Below are 12,646 nucleotides of genomic sequence, written 5' to 3' on the forward strand. Positions count from 1 at the left end.
TTTATGCAATACCATACTATGACTTTTTTGTGACTTTTTAAGCCTTACTATACTATGACTTTTTATGCCTTACTATACTATGACGTTTTTATGCCATACCACTATGACTTTTTATGCCTTACTATATTATTTCCTTTTTATGCCTTATTATACTATGACTGTTTATACCTTATTATAACATGTCGTTTTTATGACTTTTTTTTTAAAGTATATTTTTTGGGGCTTTTATTGGACAGTATAGTGGAGAGAGACAGAGAGAGGGGGAATGACATGCAGCAAAAGGCCGTCCGACGCGGGATTCGAACCGGGGCCAACTGCAGCGAGGACTGTAGCCTCTATACATGGAGCGCCTGCTTAGACCACTACGCCACACGACACCCTGACTTTTCATGCCTTACTATACTATCTCGTTTTTTTGAGTTTTTATGCGTTACTATACTACGACTTTTTATGACTTACTATAGTATTTCGTTTTTATGACTTTTTATGCCTTACTATACTATGACGTTTTTATGAAATTTTAATCCTTACTATACTATGACGTTTTTATGACTTTTTATGCCTTATTATAATATGTCGTTTTTATGACTTTTTATGCCTTACTATACTATGACTTTTTATGCCTTACTATAGTAATTCGTTTTTATGACTTTTTAAGCCTTACTATACTATGACTTTTTATGCCTTACTATAGTATTTCGTTTTTATGACTTTTCATGCCGTATCATACTATGTCGTTTTTTTAACTTTTTATGCTTACTATACTATGTAGTTTTTTTGACTTTTTATGCCTTACTATACTATGTCGTTTTTTTGACTTTTTATGTCATACCATACTATGACTTTTTATGCCTTACTATACTATGTCGTTTTTTTGACTTTTTATGCCTTTCTATCCTATGTCGTTTTTTTTTACTTTTTATAACGTCGCTTTTATGACTTTTTATGCCTTACTATACTATGACGTTTTTATGCCATACCACTATGACTTTTTATGCCTTACTATACTATTTCCTTTTTATGCCTTATTATACTATGACTGTTTATACCTTATTATAACATGTCGTTTTTGTGACTTTTTTTTTAAAGTATATTTTTTGGGGCTTTTATTGGACAGTATAGTGGAGAGAGACAGAGAGAGGGGGAATGACATGCAGCAAAAGGCCATCCGACGCGGGATTTGAACCGGGGCCAACTGCAGTGAGGACTGTAGCCTCTACACATGGAGCGCCTGCTTAGACCACTACGCCACACGACACCCTGACTTTTTATGCCTTACTATACTATCTCGTTTTTTTGACTTTTTATGCCTTACTATAGTATTTCGTTTTTATGACTTTTTATGCCTTACTATACTATGACGTTTTTATGACATTTTAATCCTTACTATACCATGACGTTTTTATGACTTTTTATGCCTTATTATAATATGTCGTTTTTATGACTTTTTATGCCTTACTATACTATGATGTTTTTATGACTTTTTAAGCCTTACTATACTATGACTTTTTATGCCTTACTATAGTAATTCGTTTTTATGACTTTTTAAGCCTTACTATACTATGACGTTTTATGCCTTACTATAGTATTTCTTTTTTATGACTTTTCATGCCGTATCATACTATGTCGTTTTTTTAACTTTTTATGCCTTACTATACTATGACGTTTTTATGACATTTTAAGCCTTACTATACTATGACGTTTTTTGACTTTTTATGCCTTACTATACTATGACCTTTTATGCCTTACTATAGTAATTCGTTTTTATGACTTTTTAAGCCTTACTATACTATGACGTTTTTATGACATTTTAAGCCTTACTATACTATGAAATTTTTATGACTTTTTATGCCTTACTATACTATGACGTTTTTATGACATTTTAAGCCTTACTATACTATGACGTTTTTATGACTTTTTATGCCTTACTATACTAGGACCTTTTATGCCTTACTATAGTAATTCGTTTTTATGACTTTTTAAGCCTTACTATACTATGACTTTTTATGCCTTACTATAGTATTTCGTTTTTATGACTTTTCATGCCGTATCATACTATGTCGTTTTTTTAACTTTTTATGCCTTACTATACTATGACGTTTTTATGACATTTTAAGCCTTACTATACTATGACGTTTTTATGACTTTTTATGCCTTATTATAATATGTCGTTTTTATGACTTTTTAAGCCTTACTATACTATGTCGTTTTTTTGACTTTTTATGCCATACCATACTATGACTTACCAAAGTATGACTTTTTATGACATTTTATGCCTTACTATCCTACCACATTTTTGTGTCTTACTGTACTATGACATTTCTTAATGATCTTTTTATGCCTTACTATTTTGTGAGATTTTAAGGGCATTTTTATCTTATTTTTATTACATACTATACTATGACGTTTTTATGACGTACTACACTATGATGTTTTTTGACAATTATATGCCTTACTATACTAGGACAATTTTATGCCTGATTATACTACGACGTTTTTTGACATTTTATGCCTTACTATACTGTGACGTTTTCTGACATTTTGATGCAATATTATACTATGATGTTTTTTGACAATTATATGCCTTACTATACTATAATGTTTTTTGACATTTTATGCCTTACGCCCTTTTTTATGTCATTTTTATAACAAACTATAGTATGACATTTTATGCCTTACTATACTATGATATTTTTTGACATTTTTATGCCTACTATACTATGATGCTTTTTGATGTTTTATGCTTTACTATACTTTGACATTTTTATACCTTACTATACTATGATGTTTTATGCCTTACTATAATATGACGATTTTTGACATTTTTATGTCTTACGATAGTATGACATTTTATGCCATACTATGCTATGACAATTTTATGCCTGATTATTCTACGACGTTTTTTTGACATTTTATGCCTTACTATAAATTTATGTTTTTTGACAATTTTATGCCTTACTATACTGTGACATTTTTTGACATTTTATACCTTACTATACTATGATGCTTTTTGACGTTTTATGCCTTACTATACTATGACATTCTATGCCATACTATAGTATGCCGTTTTTTTACAGTTATATGCCATACTATACTATGACATATTATGACTTACTATACTATGACATTTTTTGAAATTTTATGCCTTACTATACTATGACATTTTTTGAAATTTTATGCCTTACTATACTATGACGTTTTTTGACGTTTTATGCCTTACTATACTTTGACATTTTCTGACATTTTGATGCAATATTATACTATGATGTTTTTTGACAATTATATGCCTTACTATACTATGACGTTTTTTGACAATTATATGCCTTATTATACTATGATATTTTTTGACATTTTTATGCCTTACTATACTATGACATTTTATGCCTTACTATACTATGATGTTTTTTGAAATTTTATGCCTTACTATACTATGACGTTTTTTGACAATTATATGCCTTACTATACTGTGACATTTTTATGCCTTATTATACTATGATATTTTTTGACATTTTTATGCCTTACTATACTATTATGTTTTAAGCCTTACTATACTATGATGTTTTTTTTTCGTTTTATGCCTTACTATACTATGACATTTTATGCCTTACTATACTTTGACATTTTATGCCTTACTATACTTTGACATTTTCTGACATTTTGATTCAATATTATACTATGATGTTTTTTGACAATTATATGCCTTACTATAATATGATGTTTTTTGACGTTTTATGACATACTATACTATGACATATTATGACATTTTTGTGCCTTACTAGACTTTGACTTTTTATGCCTTACTATACTATGATGTTTTTTGACATTTTATGCCTTATTATACTATGATATTTTTTGACATTTTTTGCCTTATTATACTATGATATTTTTTGACATTTTTATGCCTTACTATACTATGACATTTTATGCCTTACTATACTATGATGTTTTTTTAAATTTTATGCCTTACTATACTATGACGTTTTTTGACAATTATATGCCTTACTATACTATGACATTTTATGCCTGATTATACTACGACGTTTTTTGACATTTTGATGCAATATTATACTATGATGTTTTTTGACAATTATATGCCTTACTATACTATAATGTTTTTTGTCGTTTTATGCCTTACTATAATATGATGTTTTTTGACATTTTATGCCTTACATCCTTTTTTATGTCATTTTTATAACAAACTATAGTATGACATTTTATGCCTTACTATACTGTGACATTTTTATGCCTTACTATACTATTATGTTTTTTTTCGTTTTATGCCTTACTATACTATGACATTTTATGCCTTACTATACTTTGACATTTTCTGACATTTTGATGCAATATTATACTATGATGTTTTTTGACAATTATATGCCTTACTATACTATGATGTTTTTTGACAATTTTATGCCTTACTATACTATGATGTTTTTTGACATTTTATGACATACTATACTATGACATATTATGACATTTTTGTGCCTTACTAGACTTTGACTTTTTATGCCATACTATACTGTGACGTTTTTTGACAATTATATGCCTTACTATACTATGACCTTTTTTGACAATTTTATGCCTTACTATACTATGATGTTTTTTGACATTTTATGCCTTATTATACTATGACGTTTTTTGACAATTATATGCCTTACTATACTAGGACAATTTTATGCCTTACTATACTATGATGCTTTTTGATGTTTTATGCCTTACTATACTATGATGCTTTTTGATGTTTTATGCCTTACTATACTATGACATTTTATGACATTTTTTATGTCATTTTTATAACATACTATAGTATGACATTTTATGCCATACTATACTGTGACATTTTTATGCCTTACTATACTATGACATTTTATGCCTTAATATAAAATTATGTTTTTTGAGAATTTTATGCCTTACTATACTGTGACGTTTTCTGACATTTTGATGCAATATTATACTATGATGTTTTTTGACAATTATATGCCTTACTATACTATAATGTTTTTTGACGTTTTATGCCTTACTATACTATGGCATTTTTTGACAATTATATGCCTTACTATACTATAATGTTTTTTGACGTTTTATGCCTTATTATACTATCACATTTTATGCCTTACCATACTATGATGTTTTTTGACATTTTTTGCCTTATTATACTATGATATTTTTTGACATTTTTATGCCTTACTATACTTTGACATTTTTATACCTTACTATACTATGATGTTTTATGCCTTACTATAATATGACGATTTTTGACATTTTTATGCCTTACTATACTTTGACATTTTTATGCCATACTATACTATGATATTTTATGCCTTAATATAAAATTATGTTTTTTGACAATTTTATGCCTTACTATACTGTGACATTTTTTGACATTTTATACCTTACTATACTATGATGTTTTTTGACATTTTTATGCCTTACTATACTTTGACATTTTATACCATACTATACTTTGACATTTTTATGCCATACTATACTATGATATTTTATGCCTTAATATAAAACTATGTTTTTTGACAATTTTATGCCTTACTATACTTTGACATTTTATACCATACTATACTTTGACATTTTTATGCCTTACTATACTATGACATTTTTATGCCTTACTATACTTTGACATTTTTATGCCTTACTATACTATGACATTTTATGCCTTAATATAAAATTATGTTTTTTGAGAATTTTATGCCTTACTATACTGTGACGTTTTCTGACATTTTGATGCAATATTATACTATGATGTTTTTTGACAATTATATGCCTTACTATACTATGATGTTTTTTGACATTTTTTGCCCTATTATACTATGATATTTTTTGACATTTTTATGCCTTACTATACTATGACATTTTATGCCTTACTATACTATGATGTTTTTTGAAATTTTATGCCTTACTATACTATGACGTTTTTTGACAATTATATGCCTTACTATACTATGACATTTTATGCCTGATTATACTACGACGTTTTTTGACATTTTGATGCAATATTATACTATGATGTTTTTTGACAATTATATGCCTTACTATACTATAATGTTTTTTGTCGTTTTATGCCTTACTATAATATGATGTTTTTTGACATTTTATGCCTTACATCCTTTTTTATGTCATTTTTATAACAAACTATAGTATGACATTTTATGCCTTACTATACTGTGACATTTTTATGCCTTACTATACTATTATGTTTTAAGCCTTACTATACTATGATGTTTTTTTTCGTTTTATGCCTTACTATACTATGACATTTTATGCCTTACTATACTTTGACATTTTCTGACATTTTGATGCAATATTATACTATGATGTTTTTTGACAATTATATGCCTTACTATACTATGATGTTTTTTGACAATTTTATGCCTTACTATACTATGAAGGTTTTTGACATTTTATGACATACTATACTATGACATATTATGACATTTTTGTGCCTTACTAGACTTTGACTTTTTATGCCATACTATACTATGATATTTTATTCCTTAATATAAAACTATGTTTTTTGACAATTTTATGCCTTACTATACTTTGACATTTTATACCATACTATACTTTGACATTTTTATGCCTTACTATACTATGACATTTTTATGCCTTACTATACTTTGACATTTTTATGCCTTACTATACTATGACATTTTATGCCTTAATATAAAATTATGTTTTTTGAGAATTTTATGCCTTACTATACTGTGACGTTTTCTGACATTTTGATGCAATATTATACTATGATGTTTTTTGACAATTATATGCCTTACTATACTATGATGTTTTTTGACATTTTTTGCCTTATTATACTATGATATTTTTTGACATTTTTATGCCTTACTATACTATGACATTTTTATGCCTTACTATACTATGACATTTTATGCCTTACTATACTATGATGTTTTTTGAAATTTTATGCCTTACTATACTATGACGTTTTTTGACAATTATATGCCTTACTATACTATGACATTTTATGCCTGATTATACTACGTTTTTTGACATTTTGATGCAATATTATACTATGATGTTTTTTGACAATTATATGCCTTACTATACTATAATGTTTTTTGTCGTTTTATGCCTTACTATAATATGATGTTTTTTGACATTTTATGCCTTACATCCTTTTTTATGTCATTTTTATAACAAACTATAGTATGACATTTTATGCCTTACTATACTGTGACATTTTTATGCCTTACTATACTATTATGTTTTAAGCCTTACTATACTATGATGTTTTTTTTTGTTTTATGCCTTACTATACTATGACATTTTATGCCTTACTATACTTTGACATTTTCTGACATTTTGATGCAATATTATACTATGATGTTTTTTGACAATTATATGCCTTACTATACTATGATGTTTTTTGACATTTTATGCCTTACTATACTATGATGTTTTTTGACATTTTATGACATACTATACTATGACATATTATGACATTTTTGTGCCTTACTAGACTTTGACTTTTTATGCCATACTATACTGTGACGTTTTTTGACAATTATATGCCTTACTATACTATGACGTTTTTTGACAATTTTATGCCTTACTATACTATGATGTTTTTTGACATTTTATGCCTTATTATACTATGACGTTTTTTGACATTTTATGACATACTATACTATGACATATTATGAAATTTTTGTGCCTTACTAGACTTTGACTTTTTATGCCATACTATACTATGATATTTTATGCCTTAATATAAAACTATGTTTTTTGACAATTTTATGCCTTACTATACTTTGACATTTTATACCATACTATACTTTGACATTTTTATGCCTTACTATACTATGACATTTTTATGCCTTACTATACTTTGACATTTTTATGCCTTACTATACTATGACATTTTATGCCTTAATATAAAATTATGTTTTTTGACGTTTTATGCCTTACTATACTATGATGCTTTTTGATGTTTTATGCCTTACTATACTATGACATTTTATGACATTTTTTATGTCATTTTTATAACATACTATAGTATGACATTTTATGCCATACTATACTGTGACATTTTATGCCTTAATATAAAATCATGTTTTTTGAGAATTTTATGCCTTACTATACTGTGACGTTTTCTGACATTTTGATGCAATATTATACTATGATGTTTTTTGACAATTATATGCCTTACTATACTATGATGTTTTTTGACATTTTTTGCCTTATTATACTATGATATTTTTTGACATTTTTATGCCTTACTATACTATGACATTTTATGCCTTACTATACTATGATGTTTTTTGAAATTTTATGCCTTACTATACTATGACGTTTTTTGACAATTATATGCCTTACTATACTATGACATTTTATGCCTGATTATACTACGTTTTTTGACATTTTGATGCAATATTATACTATGATGTTTTTTGACAATTATATGCCTTACTATACTATAATGTTTTTTGTCGTTTTATGCCTTACTATAATATGATGTTTTTTGACATTTTATGCCTTACATCCTTTTTTATGTCATTTTTATAACAAACTATAGTATGACATTTTATGCCTTACTATACTGTGACATTTTTATGCCTTACTATACTATTATGTTTTAAGCCTTACTATACTATGATGTTTTTTTTTGTTTTATGCCTTACTATACTATGACATTTTATGCCTTACTATACTTTGACATTTTCTGACATTTTGATGCAATATTATACTATGATGTTTTTTGACAATTATATGCCTTACTATACTATGATGTTTTTTGACAATTTTATGCCTTACTATACTATGATGTTTTTTGACATTTTATGACATACTATACTATGACATATTATGACATTTTTGTGCCTTACTAGACTTTGACTTTTTATGCCATACTATACTGTGACGTTTTTTGACAATTATATGCCTTACTATACTATGACGTTTTTTGACAATTTTATGCCTTACTATACTATGATGTTTTTTGACATTTTATGCCTTATTATACTATGACGTTTTTTGACAATTTTATGCCTGATTATACTACGTTTTTTGACAATTTTATGCCTTACTATACTATGATGCTTTTTGATGTTTTATGCCTTACTATACTATGATGCTTTTTGATGTTTTATGCCTTACTATACTATGACATTTTATGACATTTTTTATGTCATTTTTATAACATACTATAGTATGACATTTTATGCCATACTATACTGTGACATTTTTATGCCTTACTATACTATGACATTTTATGCCTTAATATAAAATTATGTTTTTTGAGAATTTTATGCCTTACTATACTGTGACGTTTTCTGACATTTTGATGCAATATTATACTATGATGTTTTTTGACAATTATATGCCTTACTATACTATAATGTTTTTTGACGTTTTATGCCTTACTATACTATGGCATTTTTTGACAATTATATGCCTTACTATACTATAATGTTTTTTGACATTTTTATGCCTTACTATACTATCACATTTTATGCCTTACCATACTATGATGTTTTTTGACATTTTTTGCCTTATTATACTATGATATTTTTTGACATTTTTATGCCTTACTATACTTTGACATTTTTATACCTTACTATACTATGATGTTTTATGCCTTACTATAATATGACGATTTTTGACATTTTTATGCCTTACTATACTTTGACATTTTTATGCCATACTATACTATGATATTTTATGCCTTAATATAAAATTATGTTTTTTGACAATTTTATGCCTTACTATACTTTGACATTTTTTGCCTTACTATACTATGACATATTATGACTTACTATACTATGATGTTTTTTGACATTTTTATGCCTTACTATACTTTGACATTTTATACCATACTATACTTTGACATTTTTATGCCATACTATACTATGATATTTTATGCCTTAATATAAAACTATGTTTTTTGACAATTTTATGCCTTACTATACTTTGACATTTTATACCATACTATACTTTGACATTTTTATGCCTTACTATACTATGACATTTTTATGCCTTACTATACTTTGACATTTTTATGCCTTACTATACTATGACATTTTATGCCTTAATATAAAATTATGTTTTTTGAGAATTTTATGCCTTACTATACTGTGACGTTTTCTGACATTTTGATGCAATATTATACTATGATGTTTTTTGACAATTATATGCCTTACTATACTATGATGTTTTTTGACATTTTTTGCCCTATTATACTATGATATTTTTTGACATTTTTATGCCTTACTATACTATGACATTTTATGCCTTACTATACTATGATGTTTTTTGAAATTTTATGCCTTACTATACTATGACGTTTTTTGACAATTATATGCCTTACTATACTATGACATTTTATGCCTGATTATACTACGACGTTTTTTGACATTTTGATGCAATATTATACTATGATGTTTTTTGACAATTATATGCCTTACTATAATATGATGTTTTTTGACATTTTATGCCTTACATCCTTTTTTATGTCATTTTTATAACAAACTATAGTATGACATTTTATGCCTTACTATACTGTGACATTTTTATGCCTTACTATACTATTATGTTTTAAGCCTTACTATACTATGATGTTTTTTTTCGTTTTATGCCTTACTATACTATGACATTTTATGCCTTACTATACTTTGACATTTTCTGACATTTTGATGCAATATTATACTATGATGTTTTTTGACAATTATATGCCTTACTATACTATGATGTTTTTTGACAATTTTATGCCTTACTATACTATGAAGGTTTTTGACATTTTATGACATACTATACTATGACATATTATGACATTTTTGTGCCTTACTAGACTTTGACTTTTTATGCCATACTATACTATGATATTTTATTCCTTAATATAAAACTATGTTTTTTGACAATTTTATGCCTTACTATACTTTGACATTTTATACCATACTATACTTTGACATTTTTATGCCTTACTATACTATGACATTTTTATGCCTTACTATACTTTGACATTTTTATGCCTTACTATACTATGACATTTTATGCCTTAATATAAAATTATGTTTTTTGAGAATTTTATGCCTTACTATACTGTGACGTTTTCTGACATTTTGATGCAATATTATACTATGATGTTTTTTGACAATTATATGCCTTACTATACTATGATGTTTTTTGACATTTTTTGCCTTATTATACTATGATATTTTTTGACATTTTTATGCCTTACTATACTATGACATTTTTATGCCTTACTATACTATGACATTTTATGCCTTACTATACTATGATGTTTTTTGAAATTTTATGCCTTACTATACTATGACGTTTTTTGACAATTATATGCCTTACTATACTATGACATTTTATGCCTGATTATACTACGTTTTTTGACATTTTGATTCAATATTATACTATGATGTTTTTTGACAATTATATGCCTTACTATACTATAATGTTTTTTGTCGTTTTATGCCTTACTATAATATGATGTTTTTTGACATTTTATGCCTTACATCCTTTTTTATGTCATTTTTATAACAAACTATAGTATGACATTTTATGCCTTACTATACTGTGACATTTTTATGCCTTACTATACTATTATGTTTTAAGCCTTACTATACTATGATGTTTTTTTTCGTTTTATGCCTTACTATACTATGACATTTTATGCCTTACTATACTTTGACATTTTCTGACATTTTGATGCAATATTATACTATGATGTTTTTTGACAATTATATGCCTTACTATACTATGATGTTTTTTGACAATTTTATGCCTTACTATACTATGAAGGTTTTTGACATTTTATGACATACTATACTATGACATATTATGACATTTTTGTGCCTTACTAGACTTTGACTTTTTATGCCATACTATACTATGATATTTTATGCCTTAATATAAAACTATGTTTTTTGACAATTTTATGCCTTACTATACTTTGACATTTTATACCATACTATACTTTGACATTTTTATGCCTTACTATACTATGACATTTTTATGCCTTACTATACTTTGACATTTTTATGCCTTACTATACTATGACATTTTATGCCTTAATATAAAATTATGTTTTTTGAGAATTTTATGCCTTACTATACTGTGACGTTTTCTGACATTTTGATGCAATATTATACTATGATGTTTTTTGACAATTATATGCCTTACTATACTATGATGTTTTTTGACATTTTTTGCCCTATTATACTATGATATTTTTTGACATTTTTATGCCTTACTATACTATGACATTTTATGCCTTACTATACTATGATGTTTTTTGAAATTTTATGCCTTACTATACTATGACGTTTTTTGACAATTATATGCCTTACTATACTATGACATTTTATGCCTGATTATACTACGACGTTTTTTGACATTTTGATGCAATATTATACTATGATGTTTTTTGACAATTATATGCCTTACTATACTATAATGTTTTTTGTCGTTTTATGCCTTACTATAATATGATGTTTTTTGACATTTTTATGCCTTACATCCTTTTTTATGTCATTTTTATAACAAACTATAGTATGACATTTTATGCCTTACTATACTGTGACATTTTTATGCCTTACTATACTATTATGTTTTAAGCCTTACTATACTATGATGTTTTTTTTCGTTTTATGCCTTACTATACTATGACATT

Source organism: Seriola aureovittata, chromosome 6 (assembly GCF_021018895.1).
Source record: "Seriola aureovittata isolate HTS-2021-v1 ecotype China chromosome 6, ASM2101889v1, whole genome shotgun sequence".
In the NCBI taxonomy this organism is placed as follows: domain Eukaryota; kingdom Metazoa; phylum Chordata; class Actinopteri; order Carangiformes; family Carangidae; genus Seriola; species Seriola aureovittata.